The 21,226-nt window shown below is 40.5% G+C and overlaps 1 protein-coding gene across 3 annotated transcripts in view; it reads left to right on the top strand.

Moving 5' to 3' along the window:
• The window catches only part of LOC124865681 (thrombospondin type-1 domain-containing protein 7A), a 305,007-nt gene that overhangs the window by 66,856 nt on the left and 216,925 nt on the right, over positions 1 to 21,226 (top strand). The window lies entirely within an intron of this gene.

The raw sequence follows: 21,226 nt of genomic DNA, 5'->3' as shown, positions 1-21,226 counted from the left end.
TAGGTACTTGGTTGAAATTGAAATAATTTTAGGAAAGATATGAACAATTTGTTAGCTCTGTCAAAAGATGTAGCCAATGGCTAACAGTTGCTGACAATGCTAAAGTGAACATCCTCTTTGTAAATAGCCATTTAAATTTTTTTATGAGCCTGGAATGCATTTTATCTTCTCTGGTTCAAAATCTGAAAATCTTACATTGACCAAACCTGAAAACAATTTAATGCTTATTTAGCTTCAGAACCATCTTGGAAGTAAACAAGCATTAACACTCCAATATATAGGCTACTAAGACCCTGACTGAAATGTTCTACTCAGACTAGATTATTTACAAATATTTAAATCCCTCACAAGAGGAGGCTTTAATGTTCATAATACAATTCCCCAAATGAGTTTTGCAAAAAGACTTTTAAACACACACAAGGAAATTTAAAGGTCCCTCCGATATAGATGACTGTAAATAAAACGGTACAAAAAGCACTGCCAATTTTGCAGGTTTTCCCACTTGCAAAGCATGTAGAAGTCTTTGATTTTTATCAGAGGTATTCTTCAATTGAGTGACGCAATCTAAAACAAAAATCCAGAAAATCACATTGTGTGATTTTTAAGTAATTATTTTGCATTTTATTGCATGACAGAATCACCGAACAACCAGTGTGAAATCCCAGCTCTCACAGGCCTGTTAGTTCTTCTTTAAGAAGCCCTCCTGTTCTCCACTCATTACCTGTATTAAATGCACCTGTTTGAACTTGTTATCTGTTTAAAAAACACCTGTCCACACACTCATTCAAACAAACTCCAACTTCTCCACAATGACCAAGACCAGAGAGCTGTGTAAGGTCATCAGGAATAAAAAAGTAGACCTGCACAAGGGGGGGTGCGCAGCCCATCAACATTTTTGCGCATTTTATAATATTTTTAACAATTTATTTTACCATGAGGATGGTATGAGGGCCCAACGTCCACAAATGGGGGTTGTGCTCACCACCCAACACTGTGCAAGACGTTTGGCATTTGCCAGAGAACACCAGGATTGGCAAACCCGCCACTGGCGCCCTGTGCTCTTCACAGATGAAAGCAGGTTCACACTGAGCACATGTGACAGACGTGACAGAGTCTGGAGACACCATGGAGAGCGATCTGCTGCCTGCAACATCCTTCAGCATGACCGGTTCAGCAGTGGGTCAGTAATGGTGTGGGGTGGCATTTCTTTGGAGGGCCGCACGTCCCTCCATGGGCTCGCCAGAGGTAGCCTGACTGCCATTAGGTACCGAGATGAGATCCTCAGACCCCTTGTGAGACCATATGCTGGTGTGGTTGGCCCTGGGTTCCTCCTAATGCAGGACAATGCTAGACCTCATGTGGCTGGAGTGTGTCAGCAGTTCCTGCAAGATGAAGACATTGAAGCTTTGGACTGGCCTGCCCGTTCCCCAGACCTGAATCCGATTGAGCACATCTGGGACATCATGTCTCGCTCCATCCAACCTCAAATTGCACCACAGACTGTCCAGGAGTTGGTGGATGCACTAGTCCAGGTCTGGGAGGAGATCCCTCAGGAGACCATCTGCCGTCTCATCAGGAGCATGCCCAGGCATTGTAGGGAGGTCATACAGGCATGTAGAGGTCACACACAATACTGAGCCTCATTTTGACTTGTTTTAAGGACATTACGTCAAAGTTGGATCAGCCTGTAGTTTGTTTCTCCACTTTAATTTTGTGTGTGACTCCAAATCCAGGCCTCCACTGGTTAATAAATTTGATTTCCATTGAGGATTTTTTTAAAGATATTTTTTCAGCACTAGTGGCCTTTATTTTTATTTTTGGCAGTAGGCAGACAGGAAAGAGGGGTAGAGAGAGGGGGAGACATTTAGCAAATGTCACTGGGTCCGGGACTCGAACCCTGGACGGCTGCTTCGAGGACTGTAGCCTCCGTATATGGTCACGCACTTAACCCCTACATCATCAGAGTCAAATTTGAAAAGTATGTGAGCTCAACTAAGGTTTTAAAATCTGTGCCTGAACTTCACTTAAAAGATGGGACACAAGGCGGGCCTCTATAGTCCCAGAGAAGACAAACCTTCAGCCAGATTCCTTTAATGTTTCCCGGCAGTTTATGAATACGTCTCAGTGCTTCTTTCATTGATAGTGAAAGTTGTGAGAGGACTGTGAGGGAGTCTCCGCGTGATAAGAGAGTTTTATGTCAGAGCATCTTGAAAAGGTTTTACTTCTCAGAATAATAATGTGCAGAGAAGTAGGAGCAGCTCTGAAATGGAAGGTATTTGGCCAGACTTTTTCTGTGGTGAATACCATCCTAACAGGATGCTGCAGTTTGCAACAAAGATACTGGGTGTGAAGAAATCACTGGAGCTTTCATTCATAAGGAGTTTACTTCCTAATAATCCACAAATGCTATTTCTCATGTGAATTTTGTTCTGCTTAGGCCTCAACAAAACACTTCAAGAAACAAACTTTTTTTTGCTTATGTCAGCTTTTGTGGGTGAAGCAGCCTAAGCACCTAAGCACCAAACCAGCTTTGCATTTTTCTAATCAGAGTTATTTTAGATTTGTTTACCCAGATTGACTGTAAAGACAAGTTGGCTGAGCAGAGCTCCTTCATCGTGCATCTGCTTTCACAATGTTTGCAAAGGTTAGCCTCACAGTACGAGGAAGACCTTCTGGAAACTCATCAGCTAAGTGCAATGGTGGATTACCCTGATAGCATACTGTATGTGCGTACGCTGGCATAGCATTTGTTTGAAAGTTGCCTGATTTCACTGGCGCAAGCATACACTAAGCTGTAACAATGGGCAGAATGAAAATGACAAAAAAAGGACTCTTATGTTTGCAGACTGATTTCTCTGGAACTGCCATTGATATTCATGCTGCTTATGTTTGAAAAATCACTGTGAAGTGAGAATAGTTGTCACTAAAAATTCAAATACGCTACTGGTGCTAAGAAATTATACTCAATACCATTTTTTTGATACTGCGGCAACATTTATTGAAGGCACATGGTTCTTTGTAGCTCATAGCAAAAATATGATAAATTGCAATATGAAAATGTTTTAACTTCCTTAATTAGAGGAAAACCAATAAGTAGGGCCCTATTCAGACCTTGTTTAGAAAAAGATCGAACTTAAGTGTAATTTCACTGTTTAGCAAAACAATGGACAAGATATGATCTCCCTAATGGATCTGTGTACCTTTGACTTAGTCGTGCAGTTATTTTATTTTATAATAATTGCTTACCCTACGGAGGAAGCTCATTTCAGCCGTTTGTATCCGGGATCTCGTTCTTTCGGTCATGACCCATACTTCATGGCCATAGGTGAGGGTAGGAACGTAGACCAACCGGTAAATCGAGAGCTTCGCTTTTCGGCTCAGCTCTCTCTTCACCACAACAGACCGGCACAGTGCCCGCATTACTGCGGCAGCTGCACCGATCCGTCTGTCGATCTCCCGCTCCATTCTTCCCTCACTCGTGATCAAGACCCCGAGATACTTAACTACCGGTTGGCCTCGAAGCGATTTTGACAAACCGTCCGCCGCTTCAGGAGGGGGAAGCAGTGCTTCGCCAACACTGTTTACAGTGGGGGTGGGAGGCTGCTGACTTCAACTGGGGACATTATCAGGCGGTGGAAGGAGTACTTCGAGGACCTCCCCAGCTCTATACCCTCTACAGGGTACTCAAGGGTTCATGGGAGTTTGCCCAACCGGTCTACATGTGTTTTGTGGACCTGGAGAAAGCATTCGACTGTGTTCCTCGTGATGCCCTGTGGGGGGTGCTCCAGGAGTACGGAATAGGGGGCCCTTTATTAAGGGCCATCCGATCTCTGTACAAGCGGAGCAAGAGTCTGGTTCGCATTGCTGGCGCTAAGTCGGACCTCTTCCAGGTGCATGTTGGACTCTGGCAGGGCTGCCCTTTGTCACCGGTCCTGTTCATAACTTTTAAGGACAGGATTTCTAGACGCAGCCAAGAACCGGAGGGGTCTGGTTTGGTGACCAGAGGATTTCGTCTCTTCTTTTTGCAGATGACATGGTCCTGCTGGCCCACTCTGGTCAAGACCTACAGCATGCGCTGGGGCAGTTCGCAGCCGAGTGTGAAGCGGCTGGGATGAAGATCAGCTCCTCCAAGTCCGAGGCCATGGTTCTCGACCGGAAAAGGGTGGCTTGTCCTCTTCAGGTTGGAGGGGAGTTCCTGCCTCAAGTGGAGGAGTTTAAGTATCTTGGGGTCTTGTTCACGAGTGAGGGAAGAATGGAGCGGGAGATCAACAGACAGATTGGTGTGGCGGCCGCAGTAATGTGGGCGCTGTGCCGGTCCGTTGTGGTGAAGATAGAGCTGAGCCGAAAAGCGAAGCTCTCGATTTACTGGTCGGTCTACATTCCTACCCTCACTTATGGCCATGGACTTTGGGTCATGACCGAAAGAACGAGATCCCGGATAGAAGTGGCTGAAATGAGCTTCCTCTGTAGGGTGGCTGGGCACTCCCTTAGAGATAGGTTGAGGAGCTCGGCCATCCGGGAGGGGCTCGGAGTAGAGCCGCTGCTCCTCCATATCGAGAGGAGCCAGTTGAGGTGGCTCGGGCATCTATACCGGATGCCTCCTGGACGCCTTCCTCGGGAGGTGTTCCAGGCACATCCCACCGGGAGGAGGCCCAGGGGACGGCCCAGGACATGCTGGAGGGATTATGTCTCTCGGCTGGCATGGGAGCGCCTTGGGGTCCCCCCGGAGGAGCTGGAGGAGGTGTCTGGGGAGAGGGACGTCTGGGTGTCGCTGCTGAGCCTACTGCCTCCGTGACCCGGTCCCGGATAAGTGGAAGACGACGAGTACGAGTGCTTATCCTTAGTTTGCCACGGTGGACTTCTGTTTGCTGTTGATACAAATTCGCTCTAGTTCTGAGGGACAAACGACCGTTATATATAAAAAAAATAAATAAAATAAAATGTGTTTCGAAACAAAGATCTGGTGCATACAAAACATATTTTTGACAGTAGCTACAGGTTTCTACTTTTTTCTGCTTTGGTCAGGTGAGCAGCTGCAGGGAGGGTAGGGGCTGAATGTCTCTGTCTTTGCAGCGCTGCTGCTGGAAGAAATGCACAATTTGGGCAAATTGAATTGGTCAGTTTGTATTGATTTTGACACAAACGAGTATCTTTAAATGATACATTTTTTAGCATTGATTACATCAAAATATCAATTATTTTGACAACACTAGGGGAGAGTAGTATCCATGATCGATAGTCATACTACATACAGGGAGCCGTCCAATGTATGTTATCTTAGTTGCAATAAAACTCTCTGGAGCTTGATGCAAAATAATGACACTTTTCTTTGAAGGTATTTCTAAGGTGTAACATAACAATAGACAATTCATTTTAGCAGATCTGTTTGTATTTTGCAGCAGTCAGTCTGCAAATTAGGTTGGTGGAGTGATTTCATCTGGACTATGATTATGAAGCCAGAATAATTTTTGTATTTTGCTCTTTATCCAGTTTTGCTATTCAGGCCTGAACACTATCCAAATGATACAGAAAGCGTTTAAAGACTGGTTTCCATTTTGTCAACATTCTCTGGACATACTCAGTGAACAGGTCACTGCTGTAAACGGGTCTGTCAGTGACCTGTACCCCATTATCCAATATGTGTCTCCTTGTGATTTGTGCCAGATATACTTCTGCAGTTTAATGGGAGAAATAACTCCTTTAGTGGGACCTTTCAGTAGCAACAAAGAAGGTTAAATTCATTACAAACAAAGAGGAACATTATCAAAATTATTAGAAATCATTTTGGCTTTATAATATACCAACATACATTCAAAATTATTGAACAATTTCAAGCCTACTTGGCAGGTTTAAGCTTTGAATAATGTGGAACTTTAAGGGCTCCAAGCATCCAAAAAAGCTACTGCAACAAACTTTGATTTTAATTATTTTCTGTTCATTTAGTCATGTGTCCAGTTTTTGATTTTATGAATATCAAGGAGTAATATTTATTTAAACTCCCAAAGGTAAAACAAAATATTAAAAGGACAAGAGAACAGAGCAGCGTTACCTCTGAACTTTATTCTCACAGTGCATTTTTTTTAATTTGAAAACCATAATAATGTTATTATTCTCCAGGTTGCAGTTGTTACTCATAACCACATAAATCAAAACCTTAATAAAAGAACCGTGTTCATGGAGTAGTCCCTTCAAGTAGTTTTACCTTCTTGGTTTTCTGCACTTCTGCTTTATGCATAAATGACATCTATACCATATAGGAGAGGGTGGAAGCTCTTTGTAGAGATGAAAAGAGTCTTCTACTTTTGATATTCTATTTTTAAGTACTGCTGAATTAATTATCTTCACAACATTCACTCACCAAAACGATAGAAATCCAAATGCTGGTACTCAGGATCACTGTGTTTTGCAAATAAAGTTATTACTTAATCTGCAACGTTCTTATAGCTGTATGTTTATTCTGGTATGTTTGAAAAACAAAAATACAGAGAAAATCACAAAGAGACCATAAATGCCATAAGACTGGAACGAGAATACGTTTAAAATTTGTTTGTTGTGAAACTAAATTAGCTCCCAACAGAAGGACAACATCAGTGGTTCAGCAACTTAACAGAAGGCATCATAAGTGACTTTGGGCTTGATTTTCTCAAAAGTTGTTCAAATATTTTTGGCAGGAGTAGGTTGTAGTTTGGGGGCTTTTTTTCTAAAATGTGTGGTTTCCTGTTTGGGCTAGCCTCAAATAAAAACTTGGAGGTGTCATTATGCATAAACTGCAGAGTTTGTCTTTCTGCAATATTGTGTCACAGCTGTACTCCTTCTGTCCCTCTGCGCCAAAACCCACAGGGTATGTAATGAAACAAACCACAGTGGCTTCTGCAGCTGGACTGTTGTTTATACAACATATAGAAAAGAGGTGTACAGGACTTGATTGGCTGTAAATGTGCTACAGGAATGGGTTGCATTCAGATTTAGCAATGTGCTTGCATGTTTTATTACCAGTCAGGAATAAGTAATCTGTCATTATTTGGGGATTACGGAAGAGAAAAGACCAAGAACAATCCAATCACATAATCTTGGCCAATAAAGCTGATTCTGTATTCTGAAAAAGGAGTTACCTATGTAGCCCCTATTTGTACCCATTTTTTATTTAGCAGAACTGACAGAAGGTAAGGTTTTGCCTTAAAAGTTTACAACATTCAGTGTGACTACACTTCATGGATTAACTCTAGCTGTTTGATAAAGCTATAGTTAAAATAGTAAATTTGTGTTGCAGCAGAAAGTGATAAATACAGGAACAGGAAAATGCTTCAACATAACACACACTGTAGCATTTAGAAACGTAAATAATCTATACTTTAGCTCTGGTCACAGCGCAAAAAAAGCACACATTATTCTCTGCAGACATTACCAACAAACTATTCTGGAGCAAAAATACCAGAAGAGCCAACTTCCAACAACAAAAGATCAAACTTAAACATTGTGTGCATCCAAAAACCAAATACAGCATGAGAAAGATGGAGATGTTCCTCGTACTCGTACTCGTCGTCTTCCGCTTATCCAGGACCGGTTTACGGGGGCAGCAGACTCAGCTCCTCCAGCTCCTCCGGGTGGAGCCCAATGCGTTCCCAGGTCCGCCAAGAGACATAGTCCCTCCAGCGTGTCCTGTGCCGTCCCTTGGGCCTCCTCCCAGTGGGACGTGCCTGGAACACCTCCCGAGGAAGGCGTCCAGGAGGCATCCGGTATAGATGCCCGAGCCACCTCAACTAGCTCCTCTCGATGTGGAGGAGCAGCGGCTCTACTCCGAGCCCCTCCCGGATGGCCGAGCTCCTCAACCTATCTCTAAGGGAGTGCCCAGCCACCCTACAGAGGAAGCTCATTTCAGCCGCTTGTATCCGGGATCTCGTTCTTTCGGTCAAGACCCAAAGTTCATGGCCATAGGTGAGGGTAGGAACGTAGACCGACCGGTAAATTGAGAGCTTTGCTTTTCGGCTCAGCTCTCTCTTCACCACAACGGACCGGCACAGTGCCCCCATTACTGCGGCAGCCGCACCGATCCGTCTGTCGATCTCCCGCTCCATTTTTCCCTCACTTGTGAACAAGACCCCGTGATACTTAAACACCTCCACTTGAGGCAGGAACTCCCCTCCAACCTGAAGAGGACAAGCCACCCTTTTCCTACCAATCAATATTTACAGCTACTTTGTTCCTCAGCAGCAATAAAAGCCAATTCATAAAATGTTGTTATTCACTCTTAAACCTCTCTAGATTATAATTAAGAAACTTTTTAAAACAAAGCTAAAAGTTAATTCATTTTAAATGGTTTAACGTGCATCAGCTGATCGTGGGGCAACAGTATAGATGTACATTTTTCCTTGTGTTTGACAAGGGTCAACATTAAAGTTACGGCAGTTTAAGAGGATTGGAATTGCCAAATGTTTATAAATACTTCCTGGCAGCTAGATTAAAATATATTTTAAAATGAATTTGGAAAAATCCATCAGACAGCCTATGGATAGAAATTGAGCTAACGCCATGTAAGGAAATCTGTATCTCAGATATTCCATTTATCAGCCCTTTAATTAAGCAGCGTAGCTGTTTAAAAAACATCAATATCAGTACATCCCTACAGCCTGGTGGGAATATCTCAGAATAAATACGTCTTCAATTCTCCCATGCAGATGAACACCCGTTTGGAGCAACCCAGACATCCTGCAAAATAAAACAGCTCTTAACTCTTCAACATGGAACATTAAAGAAATAAATCATTTAGGACATATTTGATGAAAAAGCTTTTATACATGTTCAATGTTTTAGAAGATTCATATGGCATTGATAAAAATAGAATCTTTGAATATCACCAACTACAATCTATATTATCCAGTCTGAATTTAAGATTAAACGTATAAACCTTGAACTTCCTATAATGATAACTAGCCTCCTTAAACTCCAACACTTTAAAGTTACTCTCAAAAGCTTACATAAAACCTTTAGAAGTTGATTTAATATCTTACTTCCTACCTGATGACTATCTACATGCTCCCCGGCACCATCCACCAGTCTATGGCCTTTGGTTTAAAGTATGTGAAGACCCATCAACATGCCTGGAGTATGCCCAGTCGGCCCTTCACTTTGCCTTCTTGGTCATATCACAAAAGTGGATTTGGGTGCAAATAAATGCCACACCCTTCTAGCAGCTCTAAACATTGCAAATAAAAAACATACTTAAGAATTGGAAGAATAAACAAAGATTAAATACTAATAATTTTTAAATTTGTTACAAGCAGACATAAACATGTCTCCATAGTCAAAATCTTGTAAGAAAAACGGGAACAATTGAATCAGTGCCCCAGTCACCTTCAGTGACTGATTTGTTTTCTCTTAATAACTAAAATTATATTTAAATTAGAATTCTAATTGGAAAACTGCTTGTCTTTTATTTACCAAAGTTATCTTTGTTTATTATTAAAATTAGTTTGATCTGAATACCTTCCTCAGTGACAGAAAAGCAAAAACAGAGGATGTATTTATGAGGGGCAAATACTGTCATGGCACTGTAGATGGTTCATGCATGTCAAATGACTGAGGGATTTAGACCTGAGACTATTTAGTTCTTTAAAGACTAATACAAGCTGCAGATGCCTTAAGGTAGTGCTTTTTGGTTTTTTCATTGTCAGGAATATTAATGGGAAGAAAGGTTCAGATTAAACAAAGAGACCCCTGCTGCTGTCTGTTTCTCAAAGCTGGAACCATCTCTAGAAAGTGGACTTGGCTATTATAAGCGACTTCAGTATCTAGCTTGAAAATGGACAGTATTAACCTTTTAGTGGTGCCCCACACTGTAATAATATCTTGTTACAGAAGAGCCTGAACATATGAGATCACCCCACTAGGATACTGCTGTTAAGGAAAAATGGAGGGATATTACGGGGAAATGGGGGAAGATAAAAAGCCCAAGAGATAGAGTTGATGGAATGGGTCTCAAAGAGGTAGAGATCAGCAGAGACAAAAAAGACCTGGTGTGAAAATGAATGCAGGCCGCAGCGGGCTGGAACAACAGAAGTAATAAGCCTTCCCGCAGTGTTCTGTGCTGCCAAACGCTATGATTGATCAAGTCAAAGCTCCACTCTTTATTAACGCAGATCATACACCACCAGCAGCAGGATTTTCCTACAGGACTTTTGGGATGAGAGGGAAGATCACTCTTTTATTTAATCTGAAATTTATTTCCATCTGTCGGCTTCAATTTATCTACGATATCACTAGTGTACCCTGATATATCTGTCAAAGCCTGCTTGTCAGAGCAAGAATCTGACTCTCTAGCTGTCAGCATCAAACTCCCCTCACTGATACCATGTTGGCCTTTGAGTCATCACAAATTGAAAAGAAATCCGGTTTGATTGTTTCTCTGCCAATTCGGTTTCAGAGTCTAAAACTTTATTATCAAAGTAGATGCAGCAACATCAGCTGAATCGTATACAGAATAACACATCAAAGAATGCATTTTCTCTTCTTCGTGTCATAACAAAACATCAGTTTCATATTTTCTACAAATACTATTTTGTCAGAGTTGGAGGCATTATTTGGGTAGCTGATCTATGTGGTCTGTTTTGTTGTGCAGCATAGTCTGATTTGCTACAAAAAGAAACATGGTGTTTAATATGATTGTTCAGAGCAGCTATTGAGCTGCTTCAATCTTTCACCTACTGGGGAGCCTTTGAAAAGTGACTGTTTGGGTCTGAAATGCTTTCTGAGTCTCATCTACAAAATGCAGCCATACTGCTGGTTAAATGATAATGCATTGGTCAATAGACACAAAAAATCAAATCTAATGAACTGAAATGAAACAGTGCTTTCATGTATGTTTTGATACAAGAGGTTTGGTAAATATCTCTACTAAACACTTGCTAACTTTAGCATTAGATTTTAAGTGCTTATTTGCCTTTCCTTGTATTATATAGTATAATTAGCTGATATCTTCTGGTTTATTTTCTAGATGCATCTGTTCTGTTATAGCCTACAGTTTGCTGGGTTTTTCAAAGCAGCGTTAAATTAAAGAGTGGTACTTTATATTTTTCATGCTATAAAGAATGGCTCCTTGCTTTTTACAGGGAGGGAGAAAACACCGACCACGACGGTGCTTTCTCTAGCCTCTTCAATCTGCAAGAGCTTTAGGTCTGAAAATTTTATGGGTTTGAGAACCTTTGTTGTGCTTGAAACTTGTAAATGGTCCAACCATAGTCACATCATAATGAAAAACTTAAATTAGTTATTTTATTCAATTCAATTCAATTTATTTATAAAGCGCCAATTCACAACACGTTGTCTCAAGGCACTTCACAAAAGTCAGGTACATACATTTCAATTAATCCCTAACCATTGAACAGTGCAATCAGATTCAGTTATTTATTCAAATTGGATAAAAAGTTTTTCTATCTAAGAAAACCCAGCAGATTGCATCCAGTCAGTGACTTGCAGCATTCCCTCTTCCTGGATGAGCATGTAGAAACAGTGGACAGTCACTGGCGTTGACTTTGCAGCAATCCCTCATACTGAGCATGCATGTAGTGACAGTGGAGAGGAAAAACTCCCTTTTAACAGGAAGAAACCTCCAGCAGAACCAGGCTCAGTGTGAGCGGCCATCTGCCACAACCGACTGGGGATTTGAGAGAACAGAGCAGAGACACAAAAAGAACAAAGAAGCACTGATCCAGGAGTACTTTCTATGGGAAGGAAAAGTAAATGTTAATGGATGTAGCTCCTTTAGTCGTTTCATCTAGAAAGAAAGAACAGATAAACTCTGAGCCAGTTTTCAAGGATAGTCTGAAAGAGAGCACAGTCAATTGCCATGTCTAGGAGAGAGAAAGGGTTAAACACTAAAAGACAGGGCCATGTGGATCATCAGTTGAGGGTGAGCATTAAGATGTTGCCAGCAGAACCTTGGACAATGCCCCTCTCCAGAAGGGTGTCACAGGTAGACACCGAGTCAGGCCAGGTGTAACTTCTAGGAAGAGAAAAGAGAGAGAACGAAGTTAAAAGCTGAAAAAACAGCAAATAATGCAAAATTGGAGAGTAGTGTGAGAATGTAGCAAAGAGGGTGAAAGTGGTCATTATGTCCTCCAGCAGCCTAAGCCAATAGCAGCATAACTACAGAGATAGTTTCAGTTTATTTATTTATATAGCGCTTATTTACACAATGTCGTCTCAATGCACCCCACAAAGGGTCCGGAACAGAGTGGGGCCGCCGTGGAGGCCAGAGCCTTTATCACCCTTTAATAGAAATATTTTTGGGAAAACGTTGATCAGTTTTATTCTTTAAACCTCAAAGAACTTACAGTATAACAAGAATATAATATGTTGGCTTTGGATCTACTAATTATGATGCTTAGTCACAACAATACAGCACTTCTCAGTGGTCTCTAGTCTATAGTAACAACCTCCGACATTGTGACATTTTTGGTTCCCAAATCAGAGTGAAATATAGCATCTCTTCCCCACCTCTAAAAGTGATCTTTAAATCTTTGTATATAAGGCATAACGTATGAACTATCAATTGTGCTATACAGCGTAAATAAAAATCAACATATGCCTGTTGAAACACCATAATAAACGATTTAAATGTCTTCTCAACCTTTTTCAAACCAAATCAGTTAGAGCTGGAACTGATTGCATACGTGTGCACACACTTAAAGGAAGGTTTTGTTAAACCACCTTTTGATTGAGATTCAGCATTCATTCTTGGGTACACACCCACTATCAGCTATAGAGAATCTGAAAAACCTAACATGAGGCTTAGCTGTCTGTGTAGCATTTTCTTGAGTTTTGCTCATTTGCAGCCTTATTCTAAAACCAAATTCAAACCACGTTCAGCTACTGAAAATTCAGTTCCAGTGCGATACAAGAGCTGGTACTAGAGTAATTTCTTTAATGGTTTTATAAAAACCCAGCAATTAACCGTTTTGTTTTTCCACTGTCAATTTATGATAAAGAATATATTTACTAACACCTTTAAACATCAATTGGTGTTTGCAACACTAATCATTATTTCCAATCAATTTCTCAGTATTCATAAAGAACTGCAAATGAGTCACCATTTCCACTTGGATTTAGCAGTCTTATCCACTGGTATTAAAAGACCTGATGGTGCTAATGAAGGATTGCTAAATTACATTTATGAAGTTTTCTGATGACAGTTTTGAAAGGAGCCCTGGGCTACATTCATACCCAGATGACAATATTAAAACCAATATTGGGAAGATGACACAATCAGCTCACATTACTTCAGAACTAATCTATGTTTTATTATAATTGAAGCTCTCTGTTATTAATTCAGTCCTAAATTGAGCATCCCTGCAGTGAAACTTAAAGTATTGTAACCGTTAGTCTTCATGATTCTGGCTTCTGTCGGACCACCTTTTTTCAGAAGCTATAATTTGGCGCTGAGAGAGAATCGGTACTTGGGTGCCAGAGTTGATTGTTCTCCGGGGGAATAAAGAACTTGTACTGAGGAAGAACCAGCACCGTTTTAGAACTAAGGTTGCACCAACTTGTTTGTGAGCTGCAGTTTTAAAGTCTTTAGTTAAACATTCTCCTGTCACCATTTTGGTGTTTTTGGAGCCAAACATAAAATGTTTGGGCAAAGTCCTGGCCCGGGGTCTTTCTGCATTGCGTTTGCATGTTTCTCCAGATACTCCTGCTTCCTCCAACAGTCCAAATAAAGTTGATGCTAAGTTAACTGGTCTCTCTAAATTGTCCTGTGATTGACTGTCCAGGGTGGACCCTCCCTCTCACTCAACGATCACTGGAGATAGGCACCAGCACCTCCAGGACCCTACAAGAATAAGTGGGTATATATGATGAATGGAGGGCTGGTTAGTTGCAACAGAGTGCTTGTATTAAATACATTTAAATAAGATGAATAATAAAATTTATTTTTTATTAAAGTTCAAATGATGACCCATATCATGTGACATTCATGTTTTTCAAATTTTTCAAATAGCATTTCTCTTTTGTGTTTTTTCTAACATATAAACAAAGTAATGTTTAAACTAATAGATCGATTGTTTCCTGACAGTTTTACAGATTTTGGTGAGACTGCCTTGGTTTTTCAACGTACAGCATAAGCGTTGAGGATGGTTTTCCAAATCTTTTTTTTAATAATTTGCAGTGAGGCATCCTTCAATACCCGTTATAAGAAGCGTATTGCATGTGTCTCTCTATGGTCAAACACCCAACATCTATTCTTATCTTAACTAAATCCTGAAGCATAACCTGGGTCCTTGATAACTTAATGCGAATCTATTCATATGTTTTTTGATCTTAAGCAAACAGTAAATCTGCAATAATTGTTTTTATTTGACTACTGATGGGTTAACAGTGTCTGATGTTGCATGCCGAGTACAGAATGATTGTGCATTGTTCAAACTGACACCTCAACAATTTATACTCTGGTACTGTCACAAATTACAACGTGCATGAAAGAATATGCAGCCATTTATTTTTCATTATCATCTGTACTGAGTCCAACATGTGAGTGAGACACATCTGGTCTGCTGCATCATTAACCCACATTTATTCCCAGATTGTAATGCCCTCCGTGGGCTACACAGACTAATCCCAGACACCCACTCACCCACTCATTTGTGCTCCCTCTCTACTCAGATGTTAAATTCATTCACATTTTCCTCTCATCTGCTTGATTGTTTGTTCATGAACAGATTGAGCCAAAGATAGCATGTAGCAAACCCACTGTTAATACTCTGTGTGCATGTTAAGGGCACTGCAGCAGCACCTATGGGGGCTTTCATTCTCTTTGTTTCCTCTGTTGTGGTTCAGGATCACAGCAGCTGACCCACCTGACAGCATTCCTACACCCGTCTGCCCTCCTGTCCTATTCTCAAGCGATTACCACTCTAATCCATATTTAATGGATTCAGCACATTCTTTCCTCCTGACCTGATGCTTGCCTCTGATTAAACCTCCACTCCACTGTGTTGCAATCCAGATGTTACAACTGGATAGTGGGAGAGCAAGAGTTGTGTATGCAGGATGAGCCGAAGCTCTAGTATTTTCCCGTCTAAACTGAGAGAATCAATTGGCTCACAGGGAGGCCCCCTGTGGTCATTTCTATGCACTCAATTTCACAGTATTCTAATTTTGGGTTTTCTTTACCTATAAGTCATAACGATCAAAATTACAAGAAACAGAGGTACTGAGTAGTACTTGGCTTCATTGATGCTATTTATTGATACTATTTCAGTATGCAAACACAGAGCAAGTCAGAATTTTAATTGCCCAGTTTCCAAATTCAAGGTGTATTTCTATTTATGAAATCATTATAACTTTCCTGTAGTTTAAATTCCTTTAATGGGAGGCTCCAAACATCTGTAAGGTTTTGTCTGGTTGTAGGGAGTGTCTTTTCCCCAGAAATCTCACTCATGGCATGGCTATCAAAGGAGCACCAACCATCACTCCTTTTAGATAACACACAGTGTTACTCTGTCTGTCAGTAAAACAAACAGCCTCTGGAGTTTTAGTTTACAATCGAAAGCCCGACCTGAAATGTAATTAACTCATCAGTAGTGCTGTCTTTATATTTAAATAAAAGCAATTATGTTTTGCATTTTAGAGTCTTTGTTGAACATTTGTTTTTAATACTTTACAGTTTTACTCAGGGCTATCATATTAGGCTCATATTCTTCTTTACTGCTTTTATATGTTTAAGATCCATATTAGGTAATAAATAATCTGAAACTCCCAGAAGCCATCTCAGCTTTTGTTGGATGTCGAAGTACGTGCACAACAGACAGGATGTTCATTCAGTTGAGAATATTGCAGGAAACTGCATTTGTTGCCCTCTCTCACTTCCACTCTGCTGCCGTTAGTAGGTGTGCCCATATATTTGTGTGGGATGCCATGCTCAATGGGTCCATGTTCTCAGACTCTCCTGTGATGTTCACCTGGAGCACTGCAGCTCTGAAATCAAAGGACAAAAACAGGGAGCTGTGTGTTCATTTATCTCACTGCTTTCAGATGGAAGGCGGCAGTTTTTTGTAGCTCATACCCCCTGATGTGATCAGAGCGCTCTGCGTGTGTGTGGTGTGGGTTGGTACGTGTTTACCTTCACCTTGGACCTCCTGCTCTACCTGATCCCTCCAGCTATGATATTGTCTCTGCATCTCACTGTGAGCCATCCATTAGCTCCCTTCTCTCTGCAGAAAAACTTGGGGATTTTAACGTTCTCGCTTTTCCTTGAAGGCTTTGTTCTTTTTTGTTAGCTAATTTATGATGGAACCTGAGCCTGTGGGTGGCTCATTTATGGATAATGATATTCCTTGTGCTGCCACTTCTTATCTCACTGACGACAAGGTAGATGTAAGGAAGAATCAGATGAGAGCTACATGATAAAACTCGTGCATATAGCAGTCCCTTGAGCAATCCTGTAATCTATTCAGGTAGGAGGTTTTAAATAGATGCGGCTTTACCCACCTCATGTCCAGTATCCTGGATTAAACCATTTCATCTCATGGTCCGGACAAATTGAATGATACATTTTAAAAATGTAAATCTTACAATAATCAGATTTGTTTTTGTTTTTTTTGAGGGTTTTGATAATAGAATTTACCCCTAAAACATTTGTCTTGTTTTCCGCTTCATGTCTGCTTTTAATTTTAGGTTTGTCCCTTTTTTTTGCAACAGATGTCAGCTCATTGAAAACTTAAACTTGGTTTAAATCAACCTCCCTTTATGCCATAGATATGCTGTATTAATCTAATTAGTACTTCAATTATTGATCTGCCACCAGTTTAAATCGTAAATGACCAGCTCTATCCTGATTGTGTGTGTATGTGTGTGCATATTTGCAGATGCACTTTGTTTAGCTAATTTAGTTATCTGGTTGGCCATTTCGTGCCGGTTGTGTCCTTTTTTTCCAGCTTACAGTAAACAGGAGTGATTAGTAGTCAGTCACACAGCCAAAGCATTGTGCCTTGGCATGCAGTAAACATATGTATCCGAGCTCACAGCCATTTGAAGTGATGGCAACGTCCCCATCACTCATTCAGCTGAACAGCTCAAAAGGCACACTAGATCTGCTACTGTGTGACAGAGCATTGGCACTTCATGTTGTTGGACAGGATTTATGGTATTGCTCTAGCGAATAGTCACTTGTTGTTATTGATTTGCCCTCTGGGCAATCCATTAACCTCAAGTAAATTATGTCCCCAGGGAGAACTTGTGGAAATCTCAGTTTTAAAGGAATATGATGAATCCCAAAGCTACAAAATGATTTTGTTTCAGGTTAGGTTAGTGATAATTATCGACAGTTGTTCCCACCAACAACGTTTTTATTTTTATTTTTTTATTCCCATTATTTCTAATATGTTGACTACTCAAAGCTGCATACATTAAATATACAAATTTACGTGGCCTTGGACTTTTTCCACATTTTATCACATGCCTATAAACCTCTTATTAGGATTGTATGTGATAGGCCAACACAAAGTAATGAATAATAGTGAAATGGAATCTGAAAGCATGGCAACCCAATGTACTCAGTCTTCATTACTCTAATACCCCTAAACACTTTGTTTTAGTACATGTGTTTCTATTAATCTCAGTGCCACTCCAACTGTTCTGTGAAGGCAGAACAGAACAATAGTGAACAGAGACAAATCAGGGAGAAAGTTGTGGACAAGTTTAAAGTAGGGTTAGGATATAAAAACAGTATCCCATACTACCAAGCGGACTGTGGTAACTTCAGAGGAGCTGCAGAAATCCACAGCTCAGGTGGGAGAATATGTCTACAACACAACTTGGTCATACAGTCCACAAATCTGGCCAAATACCATGAGAAGTCCTGTTGGCAGTTTTTCACAAGGCATGTAGGGGATACAGCAAAATAATGTTGTGGTCAAATGAGTCCAAAACCCAGATTTTACATATATGCTAAATGCTATGTGTCGCAGAACATAATGGCACATTATCCTAAACACGCCATCCCCGTGATAAAACATGGGGGTGGTAACATTATGCTATGGGTAGGGTTGGAGACTCGCCTTCATGCAAGAGAACTCTAAATATACATAAAGCTCTAAAATGGAATGGAATAAATAAAGATTTCAGTCAGTCATTTTCTACCGCTTATTCCATAGTGGGTCACGGGGGAGCTGGTGCCTATCTCCAGCAGTCTATGGGCGAAACGTAAAGATTTGATAAAATAATTTTTTTTTAATACCATTTACTCATTATGCACTACTTTGTGTTGATCAGTCCCTTAAAATCCAATTAAAATACATTGACATTTGTAGTTTTAATGTGATAAAATGTAAAAAAAGGTCAAGTGGTTTCAATCCATATGCACATTTATAAAAGAAGACCTTCAGAACAAAAAGGCATGAAAACCTACCCACCATCTCTCAGGAGCCCCATAATCTCCCCCATCTACCAATTAACAAGTGAGCAGAGTGTAAGGGGGATCAGAGGAACACAGACTGAGATGCTCTGCAGTGAAATCAGTTTCATCACTTCCACTCAGCACCAGAGATTCTTCAGTGACACCCAGGTGGTGGGTTTCTCACCATGTTCATTTCAGGTTTTTGATTTGATTAGGTGTAACTCCACTTGTCAGTCCGCTTCCGAGTTGGGCAGATAGCCACTAATCTGTGGCCAGTTGCCAGACATGAAGTCATCTCTTTCTTAGAAGTCCTTGCTGGAATGGTTAACCACCACATGCACCTGGGATGCAATCTGACAGAGCAAGACCCTCTCGCTGATCATTTATGTTTGCAGCAAGGCTGTCGGATCTGCCATTATCTGGCACGATCTTTCAGGTGTGCGTATAGATGGCCTTTATCTGCATCCACAGTTTGACAGTTTTTCTCCAGCTCTCTACAAGGCAGACAGTATTGTCAGTGTTCCATACGCAGTGATTCTTTTATCTCACAGCGGTGCCTTGATGGCGGTATTGCACCCATTTCTTGGTGCTCAAACTGCATTGAGCAGCTCCAATAAATTATTCAGGCCTTTCATTCTTCTAGTTGCAGAGGTGACATTGAGCTGGTTGTATGTTGTTTCTGTATCTTTAGGATCCCCTGATGCAGTACGCCGTAAAGGTAATGTAAATGGACAGCATCTTGTGCAGAACTGCAAAACAAGGACATCTATACTGTACTTTTTATAAAATGCAGAGGCATGTACACACTGCATAGTAAACATGACATGGAATATTAGCTGCACTAGATTCCCACTCTAAGATTTGCTTTCAGAATCAAGGAACACTGAGCGATTCTGACAAGCATGCCCAAACCTCTCTGGTATTATGTGCTCACACCTCCACATGCGGAGGCATTGGCACAAATTAGCACAAGCAAGAGGCTGACGTCCTATGGGAGAGGCAGCTGTCTGTCCTTAGATCTATTCCTGGTTCATGGAATTGTCACACAACGGGAGAAGTGAGGCCGCCTGACGGATTTTATAGTAATCATTTGTCAGTCATTTTGGTTGCCTCAACATATGACATTAGTGACGACAAAGAGGATCAGATATTCAGAGGGGATCCGAGTTTCCTGCTTTCATGGATCAAGTCCAGGGGTGGTCAGATATTTCCCCCAAAAGGCCACAGTACTGTGACTGTTGTGGACAGCTGGGCCATTTACACAATTTCTTTAAAGTATTGTAAAAGTAACTTTTATTATCTTCCACCTGTGTGCCCCAGAACACAATGAAAGCTCTGTTAAAACTTGCAATAGAAATACTATGGACCAACATATTTTCATATTTTATTGATATAAATACTTCAGTCCTAACCATACAGAACAAATGGTAATTCATTTTTTAAACCTATAACCTTCTTTGGAAATGTTTGGCTGGATATTATCTGAGCCTGGGAAACAAAAATGGGCAGCCCCATTGATTTTGATAAATTGTTTGTGCAATAAATTTTTGTGCGAAGTGTTTTGTATGTACTCCACCTGGGTCCCTTGGACACAATCATGAATTGACATTTAATATTTGGTATCTGCCTGTGTTTTACAGTTGTCACTATAAGAAACAGTTGTGACCAAATATAAAAATATGTTTTTTAACTCCTTTTACATGCTAGATATAGTGATGAAACGTTTTTTCCCGGTGTAGATGATAGATTTACAGTGTTTGCAAAATAAATCCACTTTGTGGAAAACATTAAAACACATTTTAAAGGGATTTAATCACCAGAAAAAAGTTTCCATCGTGGTAATGACAAAACAAATAGTTTAAAAGGCAGCAAAAAGGAGAGAAAAATAATTTAAATTTAAATTCAGCCCAAATTACACAGGTTGACCAACTTTTATACGGTTTGCATCAACACTGCCAAAGTTGTGCGTTAGTAAATAAAAAAAATTAATTTAGAAAACATCAAATGATTTTCAGAAATGATCAAGGTGTCTGATTATATTGTATGTGTAGTTGGATGATTATGTTCAAGTTGTAGTTTCTGAGAATAAGTCTGACATTTTGTATCAATCTTTCTCTAGCATGAGCTGATATTTTATGTATTAGACATCTCCTGATTCAATGGTACAGAGCCTCTTTAAAATTGTGCACTGTTGGAGGACTGTAAGAGAGCACATCCATAGGAAATAAAATAAAAAAACAATATTGCCTTTAAAATTAAAGCAGCATATTCCCATTTGTCAAAATAATTAACACTGTATGCATGCTTAATTTCCAATTTTTATTCTTTCCATTCAACGTTGTTTGAAGTGCCAGAATTACCCAAGTGCTCTAAAATGCTCAAGTCTGATCAAGGTAAACAAAAGGATCAGTCATGACAAAAATAAATAGTTGCATGGTTAGCCATTATCAACAGCAACTGTGTTCCCCTCTTGCCCTTTTACTTTATGTTTCCTTCCTGCCAACATATGATGCAATTATAGCCCAACATCCTAACAAGACTTCCTACGGGACCACCAGCTTGTGACGCTGTCAATTTGGCCGCCGAGACAGCTGGAAATGTCTCATTACTCTGCAGAGCACATAGGGCAGAGACTCGGCAAAGCAGAATTAGTCCACATGAAGCGGTCCCTCCCACAAAAAAAGTCATTATAAAGGAAGCACCCAAGGGATCCAGCACTACCTCTACCTGACCTTAGTCCACAGAATTAATAAATTACACAAGGTACTGCTCGGAAAAGGAGAGACAGACCTGTCACATCTTTAGCACGCAAAGGCATCTGTCAACTGCTCTGTCTTC

This window comes from Girardinichthys multiradiatus, chromosome 3, assembly GCF_021462225.1.
Source record: "Girardinichthys multiradiatus isolate DD_20200921_A chromosome 3, DD_fGirMul_XY1, whole genome shotgun sequence".
In the NCBI taxonomy this organism is placed as follows: domain Eukaryota; kingdom Metazoa; phylum Chordata; class Actinopteri; order Cyprinodontiformes; family Goodeidae; genus Girardinichthys; species Girardinichthys multiradiatus.
Note: the sequence above shows the minus strand (reverse complement) of the source record. Positions and strands in the feature narration are given on the sequence as shown.